Source organism: Eschrichtius robustus, chromosome 14 (assembly GCF_028021215.1).
Source record: "Eschrichtius robustus isolate mEscRob2 chromosome 14, mEscRob2.pri, whole genome shotgun sequence".
Lineage (NCBI taxonomy): Eukaryota > Metazoa > Chordata > Mammalia > Artiodactyla > Eschrichtiidae > Eschrichtius > Eschrichtius robustus.
Window position 1 is genome coordinate 96,266,084 of NC_090837.1, and position 12,246 is coordinate 96,278,329.

Below are 12,246 nucleotides of genomic sequence, written 5' to 3' on the forward strand. Positions count from 1 at the left end.
TCAAAACACGGTTGAGCTGAAACAGTAGTAGTTGTTTGAGCTTCGTATTTTGGCTAATTGATAAGGTTTTTAATCTTTTTCAAAAAATGTTTGTGATTTAAAATGTTATGCCTGCCCTGTCCCTTGTACCACGGTTTTCCAGTAAGTACCCGGAAAGGAGAAGAATGTGACTGAGGAGAGCAGGAGAACCTGGATGGGGTAACAGAGTGCCACACGTGTCCCCAAAATTAGGAGGGACCGTCATACGGGTTTCAGGGAACGTTGGTGATGGCAGAGGCTGCTGAGAGCACTCTGGCCTTGTTGGACTGGCCGTCAGATGCTGTGGAAGGATCAGAGATGCGTCACCAACTGCAGGGTTAAGCACGTTGACCCCTGGGGCCCAGCCTTTTGTTTAGTGAACAGGGGGGCCTTGAGTGCGGAGTTCTTCCGCGCGGAGTAGCCAGGTGATGGGTGGTGAGTGTGGGACCTGCCGGAAGAGGTATTCTCCTGCAGGACATTTGCTGGAAGTTCCAACTGTAGCCCAAACAGGACTGTATTTAAATAATGCCAGGGGATGCCAGGGGACCCAGGGGATGTTTAAGGCAGGTGCTTTGGGAGCAGTTGGAGCTGTATGTAAACTCTCCTCCCCGTCCTGGCTGTGTGGGTTACAGGCAGGCTCATCTCATCACCTTAGATTTCTCGTACGTAAATCGATGTGGTGGGATCTATTTAAAGGGTTACTGTGAGAATTTAAAAAGATCTTGGCTGTGAAGCTCTTAGCACAGTACTCTCGTGCCGAGAATGATCAGTGCAAAGGATTGTGGGTGTTGGTGCTGATGCTGGCGAAGTGACACTAGTGTTTGAAAGTTGTGTGAAATCCCACCCCAGATGCGAGGCTGCCTTTGCAAACTATGTAAATGACATTGGTTCATGTAATGTCTACAGTGAAAGAAACAGAACTTGTTGAGTAATTTGAGGTAGAATAATAGTCCTAATCCATTTGACACTGCATGTAAGGTTATTATTTGTTTTCTGCTGATGTGCTCTCAAATTTCTCTGTTTATACTCATCAGATCGACTCTTTAAAGTCATGGTAAAACATCTGATTTAGTAATCTCTGTTGTACCCACGTCTGTTTTTGAAGAAGAAAAACGGGGGTCAATATTCTTTGCATTTTGGTGAGGTTGTTACTGAAAAGGTTTTGAACTAGACAGTTTATCAGCTGTAGTTCACAAAGACAGATAAAGTCAAATTGAAATCGCTTCTGGCCATGAGTACCTATGGGTTCTTTATTAATATGAGTGCATGACAATGCAGATGTCAGAAATATTGCCTAAAAGCTGGTGCTTCGAGAAGTGGCCAAGCAGAACGATCTAAACTGATGGTAGGTTGTCAGCAAAGTACCATTTTCAAGGTAGTTTCACTATTTCAGCTTCTCAAGATGTAATATTGACGCATTCTGTCTCTCTCTTCCATTGCACCAATTAGACATTAAAAGTAGGTTATTTTCCTAAAATAAGGTGTCTCTAGCTCTTAAATGAGGTAAACAGCAAAGAAAGGGGGAGGAAGCTAATTTGCAGCCCAAAGAAACACATTCCTTTTGTTGTTCTGCACAGAAAGGACAGACTCTTTGCTTACGCCATTGCTGCCCTAGTGATGCTGAGAGTTCTGTTTTGAGATATCATTTGTATAAAATCTTTTTCAGAAAAATTATCCTAGTTTCCTTGCGTATGTGCGTGATGCTCTTGTGCATAGGATCCTAGTTTTCTGTTTGTATTTTTATGATTCTTTTGGATCCTTCTTCTATATAAATCACAGTAGCATTCCTCAGTATTTTGACAAACGGAATCCATGTGGTGCCTGTGGGGTGTCACTTGTTTATTCACCCCGTGCAAGGCAAGATTGCTCTTCAGTAATAGATTTGCTTTGATAAACTTAGCTCAGTTAAGAGAAAACTTTAAAACGGCTTAGTTCTTAGATTGACTTTTTCACCTTGTAATTCTGAGTCAACTGTGATACCTTCATGAATGTGTGGAACGCGCCTTCCTCCGTGTGAAGTGAGATACTGAAGCGGGCTCTTGCTTCCATGCTGTCCGGTAGAGGAATTGGGCAGCACAGTGGATGAATCCCTCATGGACGGTACTGTGCAAGGTCAGGAGGTGGCCTGAAATCTTCAGAGTGGGTTATGGCCCAGACCTGACGGTGACTATCAGCTGCCTTCTCTGCTATCAACACTATTCATGTGTTGAGAAATCTGTAATCGAAAATTCAGTGAAGCACATGAAGCAGTTCTTTTAAACTACCCCAGAACAAATAAACAGATTCACTGTGGATCTGACTTGGCTCTCCCATGTAGATCAAACATCTAACGGTCTCATGAGAAGGAAAACGTTCAACAACAGCAACAGAAAAGATTGTAAATAATGTCATTTGGGGTATTTTAAATTTTAGTTAAGGTGGTATTTGGAAGTGTCTATGTTAAAATAAGGTATTTAATTTTTTTTGTTGTTGGAAAACAGTTCTGCAGAAAGTGGTTTTCCTGTGGTTGTGCTTCCCCCGGGGGCCCTGCATTGAGGTCCGTGCCATCTCTGAGGTCCCTCCTCACTGTGGCATCCCGTGTTTCTGTGTGCATGGCCTTCAGGGCAGGCTAGGTTTTAACTTCAGCTCTCATTCCCCTGGTGAATGACTTTGGAAACCCTGTTTTAACTCTGTGGGTCTCAGTCTTCCCCTCTGTAAGCCTGGGATAGTGATGCGTACAGCACAGTTTTCGTATGCTCTAACCGAGATGGTACAATATGTAAACTGTTTGACATGATAATACTTAGCATCCATCGTTGCCCAGTGTTCTGCCCTGTTGGCTTCCGTTGATGATTCATTGTCTTCTTTCTCAATTGTTGTTGGGAACTAGAAGAATGACTTTGATATCATTTTCCGTTTCATACTCCTGAGAATTAAAGGCTGTATGTGAGCTTTAATTTTGGTTGTAGCTTTTGTTGAAAAACAAGATACAAGTGGTCATTTATTTTTTTTTAAATAAAAGTGGACTATTTAGAAATGTAGTATTTGATTTCCAGGCATTTGGGGATTTTCTAATTATCTTTTTGTTAACTACTGAAATAGTGATATAAATTGATTTCTAGCTTATATCTACTGTGCTTACAGAGCATAGTCTGAATTATTTTAATCCTTCAGAATCTGCTTATACTTTCTTTATGCCCAGCATATGGTGAGTTTTGGTAAATGTTTGAGACATACTAGAAATATCGGTGTTGTTCGGTGCTGTATTCTGTGTTTACTATATGTCACTTACCTCATTTCTTTACTGTATTGTTCAGATTGTCTGTATTCTTACTGATTTTTTTTTTATGCTAACTCTATCAGCTATGTTAAGAGAGGTATGTTAAGGTTGCCCACTGTGATTATGGATTTGTCTGTTTTTCTGTTAATTTTGGCTTTACATATTTTAAAGATAAATCACTGGATACTTGGAACTTTAGGTTTGTTTTATACACATACACACCTAAGATAAAGAAAAAATATGTAATTCTCTTATAATTATGAAATGTTCCTTTTTCTCTGTAGTAATACTTCTTGCCATCATTCTGTGTTTTATATTGTATAGCTATACCAGCTGCCTTATAAACAGCATATAGCTGCATTTTGTTTCTTTTATCTGCAGTGACAACTTTAATCTTTTACTTGAAATAGTCCTTTACTTTATTATTTATACTCGATAATCGATATACTCATCATAGTCAAAACCCAAAACTACTCGAATGTCCATCAAGTAGAGTGTAGAACGGTTGCATATTTACCTAATGGAATACTCTACAGCAATGAGAATGATTGAACTACAGCTAAAGCAACAATATGAATAAATCTCACCATCGTATCACTGGATGGAGTTAAGCCAAACAAAAAGGAGTATATTCTGTATGACTTCATTCTTTATTAAATATAAAAGCAGCCAAGACTAATCTGTGGTGTAGAGGGCAGGGTCTGTGTCCCCTTGGGGCCAGCAGTCCCTGGGATGAGGAGAGGCGGCGCTGGTTCTCCTTCTTACCCCTGGTGTTGGGACGCGGTTGTGTTCAGTTGGGGAAAATTCCTCAAGCTCTTCTCTGAGTTGTACCCTTTTCTGTAGGTACTTCTCTTTTTAAAAGAACAGGATTCCCTTGACCCCTAAACTTCTAAAGAGGTTCATTTAGGTCCACTCTAGATCTAACATTGATGAGATTATACGATCACATTAGTCCCGCAAAACTGATGTCAGATTGCAAGTGGCCAGAATCTTCTCTGTCATTGTACATTACACTTGTTCTCTATTACGTGACATCCATTTCATCTCAAAAGTGATCTTTACTTGAGCTTCATAGTTTTAGCAGTTGTATTTCTCCCATCTCTCTTATCCATGAATAAGCTTGCTGTTCATTCACTACACCTTGAGAAAGAATTACACACACTTTATGTTTGCAATACAGGTGACCTTCAATTGGACTTGGGTGGTAATATTTCAGAATACTTCAGAAATAACCTGAGGATTGAGATGGAGAGGGCCAAGGAGAGAGTGGAGGGGGTGTGCCAGGGCTCTGCTGCTTGTGCCTGCGAAGAAGATGTTTTTTCTCATGGACTCCAAGAGACAGACTCGACGTTATGCCTCCACGGCTCAAATTGAAGCTGTGCTCCCTGCGCCTGCACAGACGTGCCCGGAGGGCCCAGGCGTGGAGTGGCCACTTTCCCGCAGGATGAGCGCTGCGTGGAGACTAGGAGGTTGGCTTAGTTGTTCCATATTCTCATCTGAGAAGCTGGGACTTTAAATGTTTCTGCCTTTTCCAAAGGTAATAATCAAATGGTGTTCTCTTATTAGGGGAAATTAAGCATTAAGTGATGGGATGGTGTTTTTCCTAATTTCCTTAATTTTTCTACTGTCATATTTTTTATCATATTTGTATTGGTATGATTTTCATTAGTCTTTATATATATCAATACTTAATCATTTACAATATACATTAGATTATTGCCTGTGCAGGATGATAGCACATGAATCTATCAAACCCTCTTCACAGATTAGAATTTTTTATTCTCCTATAAGATAGTCAGTTTTTTAATTCTTTATGACATGTATTATTTAACTTCATTCCATAGCATTTCTCTTACCCAGTTATAAGAATAAGAATGTGAAAGTTTGACTCTTACCAAAATTCCAAATCCTTTTTCTTTCTAGTGGTAACCAGTTCAGTACCATTTAAACTATATTTAACTGATTCCTTAATTCTATCCAAGTGCATCGCTTTATACTTAGGCAGATTAAGTTTCATATTCCACCTCTGAGCCCATTTGCTTAATCTATCACGGTTAAGATAAAACAGCTATAGCCTTTTGTATCTTAACCATTCCCTCTCATTTAGAGCTATATTCAAATTTCGTAATATAAAAGGTTTTCTTCATCATTAATTAAAAACATTAGTGTTCTGATATATAGAGAGCCTTGTAGAACGCAGTCTTTTCCCAAATTCTTTGGCCCTCTATTTTTAACCCCATTAACTTTCATCCCCTTTTGTTAGTTGGGTGCCCTGACACATGTCATGACATTTTGTACAATAATTCATTTTATGAAAAGGTCCAAAAATCTCAGAAAACCCTGACAGTTTCTCATTGGTTCTCCCTTACATAAACCAATTATTACTTCAACTTAAAAAGGAACGAAATTTTTTCTGACATGATTGCCTTTGGTAAATCCATGCTGACTCACTCCTATTAAATTGTACTTCTCCAAATGTATTATTAAGCTCATCCATAAGTATCATCTCAAATTTATTTCCTAATATAGATGTTAGACTTACAGCTCTATAATTTTCAGCCTCTCCCCTCTTTCTTTTTAACCTTCAGACTGAAGTCCTTGTTTTCCAGTCTCCTGATACTTCACCATTTAACAAAAGACTTCCTAAAATAATTAACAGTTCAACAATTTGATTCTTTAACCTCAGACATCATCCATGGGTTAATTTACTATTTTTCTTAACTGCTGCTAAATGTCTTTGTTTCTTTCAAAGTCCTATCTACATAGTCTGGTGCCCTCTGTCCATCATGGCACAGCAGATTAGGTATTTTGCTAATTGGCCTCTCTCTCCGCTCTCTCTCACTCTCACTCCTGTTGGAATTCCTAAGTTTAGGACTGTCTTACATTCTTTGTAGTCAGTGGGTGAATAATGTCAAAGCACTATTTTTCCATCAGCCTCCTTTTTTTTCAGTAATATAATCGCTCTCCAGGATGGTCTCATTTGTGTTTGTGTGTCAGTAAATGTGCGGTTTACTGGTGAGTTAAGCTGACTCTGAACTCATCACCATTTCTCTTTTATTGAGTGATATACTGATATAGGTTTTTCCAAAACTTTCTAATTAACATTCTTAAATATTTTAAAATTTAATCTCCTGAAGAATAAATATGTTCTCTCTAACATGTCTTCAGTATATGTCTAAAAACTTCCCTTATCTACTTTACATTGTGGAGCAGGCTTAAGGAAATATTTGCCCCTTGTGTGTCTCTGGTCCACTTTCTGCCATTTCCTTCCCTCAGTCCTCCAAACTGTAATATGTATGGCTTCCTATTTTAGATGGTTAGTATGGGGAACTAAAGAAATCTATTATTTTGCAAGTTTTGCCTTTTTAATTGCAAAGAAAGAAAGAGGAAAGGTAGTAATAGTGTCTGTGCTGAACTTTTCATTAGGCCATTAAATCTTCAAAGCAAAATTCTTTGGCAGGTGTTATTCCCAATTCAATGATTTAAAAAAAGACCCTTCAAGAGGTTAACTTGCTGATTGAAATCCATGCCTGTTTGTCTTCAAGAGTTTTCCAATTATATAATCCTACATATCCAGGAGCTTTAAAAAAAAAAAAAAACAACAACTCCTTGTTTGGGAAAAGCATTAGGAACTTGTGGAGAAATCGGCGACTTTTAGAAGGTGGCTGCTGTCATCGGCCGATGCTGGCCTTCAGCTGCGACATTTCCAGCCTCCAGCCGACCCTGCTCGCTTCAGACCGGTCCCCACAATCTGAATTGGCTCTGGCCAGTCCATCCTGTTGCTGTGTGTTGGTCCTGAAGGCAGTGGTCTCTGTATACTGACAGACTCCCTCGGTTTGTCTCAAGTCTGAAGTCAAGGGGAGATTCTGTCAGCAACCAAGGACCTCTGTTCAGTCCTGAATGGTGGGTTTTTCCTCCAGTTCCAGGGTTTGTTCCTATACTTGGTGCTCCTACGTGTATAGTTATACCACCGCTTAGATTGTCTAGTTGGTGAATATATTGTGCAGTGTTAAATACATTGCACCCTTAAAGCTGTTTGCCCATTTTGTCTTTATTTCAAAAATCTGAACAAATGGCTAGCATATACTTGAACTCTTGGTGAAATTTAAATGTTAATAAAATAGTATACACCCCCCCCCCAAAAAAAAAATCAGCGTCTATGGGTTAATGAAATTCTTATCATGGAAGCCTTAATATTGAGTTTTAAGACATCAGATAATTTGAAAACGTGTACTAGGAAGTAGCATGGTATAATATAATTAAAAAAAAAAAAACCCACTAGGGTAAATGTTTTCACAGTTGTACTTCTACTGCCTGGTACAGAATTTGGAGGATGGATGGATGGATGGACAGATGGAGTCAAATGAACTAGGTTTTAGTGTCCTGACTTTATTGCGATTGAGATGTGTGACTTTAAGCAAGTCTCTCAACCTTCTACATCTGTATTCTCAGCTGCAAAATGACTAACAATGTTTAGCCTTTCCTTTGAATATGAGGTTCAAATTAAGTAATACATATGAAAGAGCAAAAGTTATCATTGATATTGAGATTTTCTGTAGAAATAAAGGCATTGGGCTTTTTTTTTTATTGCTGTTTTAATACTAAGAAAGTAGTAGGAGAGGACTGGAATGTATTTTGCATGTATTTGAAGTTGTTATTGAGAGTAATGAGTCTCATAACTACATATGTGTGTATATGTTTTATGTGTGTGATACATATATTAGCATGTCAGTCTGAGTATATATCCAAAGTTAGGGCTAGAAAAGGTCTATATAAAACTTTTTCAGAGTAGAAACGTATTATTTGAACTATTTTTATTCTTTGTATGTTGCATACTATATTTTTAAAACGAATATGATCTTGGAATAATGTCCTTTCTAGTGTATATTTTAGTGTTCTGTGAAGTCCTTAATGGCGTTCACAACATTTAAAATCATGTCAGAGTACACAAGTAAAATACGGCTTTTGTTAGTAATACCTAGTAGAATTCACTGAAAATATCTCAAATTCATGTAAATCCATTTAGTTAATCATTTTTGATGGATCTCAAGCCTTAAGAGCACTCAGTCTCATCCCCTAACTACATAATCTTAAAGAGAAGTTTTAAAGTGATGTTTAATTTTTTTTTCCAGAAAAAAAAACCCTCTATCCTCTTCTTTCTTGGGCGGCCTCGCTAAGTGTAATTAGCCTGTATAATTCAGAGCCACGTTGAAACTGTCTTTTCGGCTGCTTTCCTCGCTGCCACAGGTTGTACAGGCACATACAGTATGGTTACCTCATCAGCAGGCAAAATTGTGATCTTATCCCCCCTGACAGCTTCATTTATCAAAATTTTAAGGGAAAAAAAACTGATTGTGGAAAGTTATAGTAGGGGCAGTATGATTTTATCAGGTAATTGATGTGGCTTTTATTTTTATATAGACCTTTTATCATCTGTTTAACTCAATATAATTTATATATTTTAAAAATTTACACACCTTCCCAGACGTATCTTGACCCCAACTAAAATGCAGTTTTGTATGAGGAAACAAGGTAGGTGGTGACAGGTCCTACTGCTGATGCTATATCACAGGTAGCTGTCTCCAGCAAAGACATTTAGTGAAGAATAGAATCACAAGTTTTTCAAATTATGAGGAAAGTGGAGGTATCTTGTTTAATTAGCTTTGAAGTTTAGTTCTGAAGATGTAAAAATGCATATTATTATTCATTTGCAATTTCACTTATTTCTATTTTTAGCAAGCAAAATTACCATTTAGCAAGTTTTCCTTGTTTTAAGTTTTTATTTTGAAAAAACTTGCAGAAAAGTTGGAAAAATAGTACAGAGAGTTCCCATATATCCTTTACCCAGCTTCCCCAAATGTTAGCATTATATATAACCACAGTGCAATTACCAAAACCAGACGTTAGCATTAGCACAGTACTGTCTTCTAAACTATATTCTTTATTCAGATTTCACCAGGTTTTGCATTCTGCTGTTTTTCTTTTCCAGAATTCAGCTCAGAAACCGACATGCCCTTCTGTTCTTGTGTCTCCTCAATCTTCTCCAGTCCATGGCAGGTTTTCCGTCTTTCATTGTCTTATGTGACCTTGGCATTTGTGAAGAATATGGATTAGTTATTTTGTAGAATGTTCTTTATTTTGCATTAGTCTGATGTTTACTCATGACTCAGTTGAGGTGTTTTTAAGAATTTCTCAGAATAGATGTGGAGTGTATCAGGGGTACGGTAGGGCAGATGATGTAACCTGGACCAGTTGAGTAAGATGGCATCTCTGTATTTCTCCGCTACAAGCTTACTATTTCCCCTTTTTAATTAATACATATCTCAGGGGAGATACATTCAGATTATGCCAATAGCCTGTTTCTCCTTAAGCATTTAACCACTAATTTTGACATTCATTAGTGGATCTTGACTGCAACAAGATCTGTGGAGTTCTAATGGTCATTTTCTCTTTTCCCCATTCCTTCTACATTTAATTGGAATTTTTCTTTAAGGAATATCTGTCCCTTCTCTTCCAATTATTTTTTGTTCTATTAATGTTTACCAGCATGGATTTCTTTTACTCTGTGGCTTATAATTCTACTATATCATTGTTATTTATTTTCTTGCTCACAGTGCTCAGCTTTGGCCATTGCAAGCTCTTTCAGGAGGACTCCTGTGCTCTTTGATGTGCCCTCATGCTTTTATGAGCATCTGTTTACTTTCTGACACCAAAATGTGATCCACGTTCATCTGGTGGTTTTCCCTCCCCTGGTGGTAAAATCAACGTCTCCTTCAGGAGCCTTAGTTCCTTTCATTGGTATTTAGAAATCCTGATATGTATACTGTATGTATTCATTGCTTCTGTGCACCCTTTGCTTTTTGGCCTTCTCAACAGACAGAACTGGGAAACGGCTGTGTGCATACTAACCCCTGCATTCCCATAAATATACGTTGTTTTATTTGTCCAAAACATAAATTATCTTAGCTGTAAAATCCTTAAAAGAAAACATATGAACAAATCTTTGTGACCTTTGGTTAAGCAATGCTTTCTTGATTATGACCCCAAAAGCATGAGAAATAAAAGAAAAAAATAGATGAGTTGGACTTTACCAAATTAAAAAAACTTTTGTGCCTCAAAGTACACCATCAAGAAGTTGAAAGGAAAACCTATAAAATGGGGGGAAAATTGCAAATCTATCTGATAATGGACTTGTATTCAGAATATATAAAGAACGCTTATAATTCAACAATATCAAGGCAGATAACCTGATTAAAAAATGGGCAAAGAATCTGAATAGCTATTTCTCTAAACAATATATGTATATCAATGGCCAGTAAACACATGAAAAGATATTCAACATCATTACTTGTTGGGGAAATGCAAATCAAAACCACAGTGATGGGCGTTAAATGAATACCACATTTACTCTTCTTGGCAATTATGAATAGAGGGGCTATGAACATTCACATGTAGATTTCGGTGCGAATGTAAGGTTTCATTTCTCTTGGGTAAATAAACACCTGAGATACCTGGATGATATGGTACGTATATATTCAACTTCTAAAGAAAACCGTTGAACCGTTTTCCAAAGTGTCTACACATTTTATATTCCCACCACGCTGTGTGAGAGTTACCGTTGCCCCACGTCTTTGTGAGCACTTGTTATTGTCAGTTTTGATTACATCATTCAAAGAGGAGTTGAGTGGGATTTCATGGTTTCAGTTTGCATTTGATTCCTAATGATGTTGATTATCAATGCTTATTTGCCTTCTTTGTATTTTCTTTGATGAAGTATCGTTTGAAATATTGGCCCCTTTTTCCCTTGGATTATTGTTTTAAGAATTTTTTTTTAATGTTTCTCTCCTTTTTATTAATTTTTCAATAAATTTTTATACATACATGTATATATCTAGATTAAGGTATAAAACATGTCCATCACCCTAGAAATTCCTTATTCCTAATACCAGTGCCCCATTTCCCCAGAGGTAACCATCATTGTGAATTCTGTCACCATAAATTAATTTTGACTATCCTTTACTCACATAAATGTAATTGCATAGTATATATGCTTTTTTTTTTTAACATTTTTATTGGAGTATAATTGCTTTACAATGGTGTGTTAGTTTCTGCTTTATAACAAAGTGAGTCAGTTATACATATACATATATCCCCATATTTCTTCCCTCTTGCGTCTCCCTCCCTCCCACCCTCCCTATCCCACCCTTCTAGCTGGTCACAAAGCACCGAGCTGATCTCCTTGTGCTATACAGCTGCTTCCCACTAGCTATCTATTTTACATTTGGTAGTGTATATATGTCCATATATACACTACCACTCTCTCACTTTGTCCTAGCTTACCCTTCCTCCTCCCCGTGTCCTCAAGTCCATTCTCTAGTAGGTCTGCATCTTTATTCCCGTCTTGCCCCTAGGTTCTTCATGACCATTTTTTTTTTTTTTTTAGATTCCATATATATGTGTTAGCATATGGTGTTTGCTTTTCTCTTTCTGACTTACTTCACTCTGTATGACAGACTTCTAGGTCCATCCACCTCACTACAAATAACTCAATTTTGTTTCCTTTTATGGCTGAGTAATATTCCATTGTATATATGTGCCACATCTTCTTTATCCATTCATCTGTCGATGGACACTTAGGTTGCTTCCGTGTCCTGGCTATTGTAAATAGAGCTGCAATGAACATTGTGGTACATGACTCTTTTTGAATTATGGTTTCCTCAGGGTAAATGCCCAGTAGTGGGATTGCTGGGTTGTATGGTAGTTCTATTTTTAGTTTTTTAAAGAACCTCCATACTGTTCTCCATAGTGGCTGTATCAATTTACACTCCCACCAACAGTGTATGAGGGTTCCCTTTTCTCCACACTCTCTCCAGCATTTATTGTTTCTAGATTTTTTGATGATGGCCATTCTGACTAGTGTGAGATGATATCACATTGTAGTTTTGATTTGCATTTCTCTAATGATTAAT

The 12,246-nt window shown here is 37.6% G+C and overlaps 1 protein-coding gene across 2 annotated transcripts in view; it reads left to right on the forward strand.

Moving 5' to 3' along the window:
• ZNF407 (zinc finger protein 407) overlaps positions 1 to 12,246 on the forward strand; it is a 417,847-nt gene that overhangs the window by 273,730 nt on the left and 131,871 nt on the right. The window lies entirely within an intron of this gene.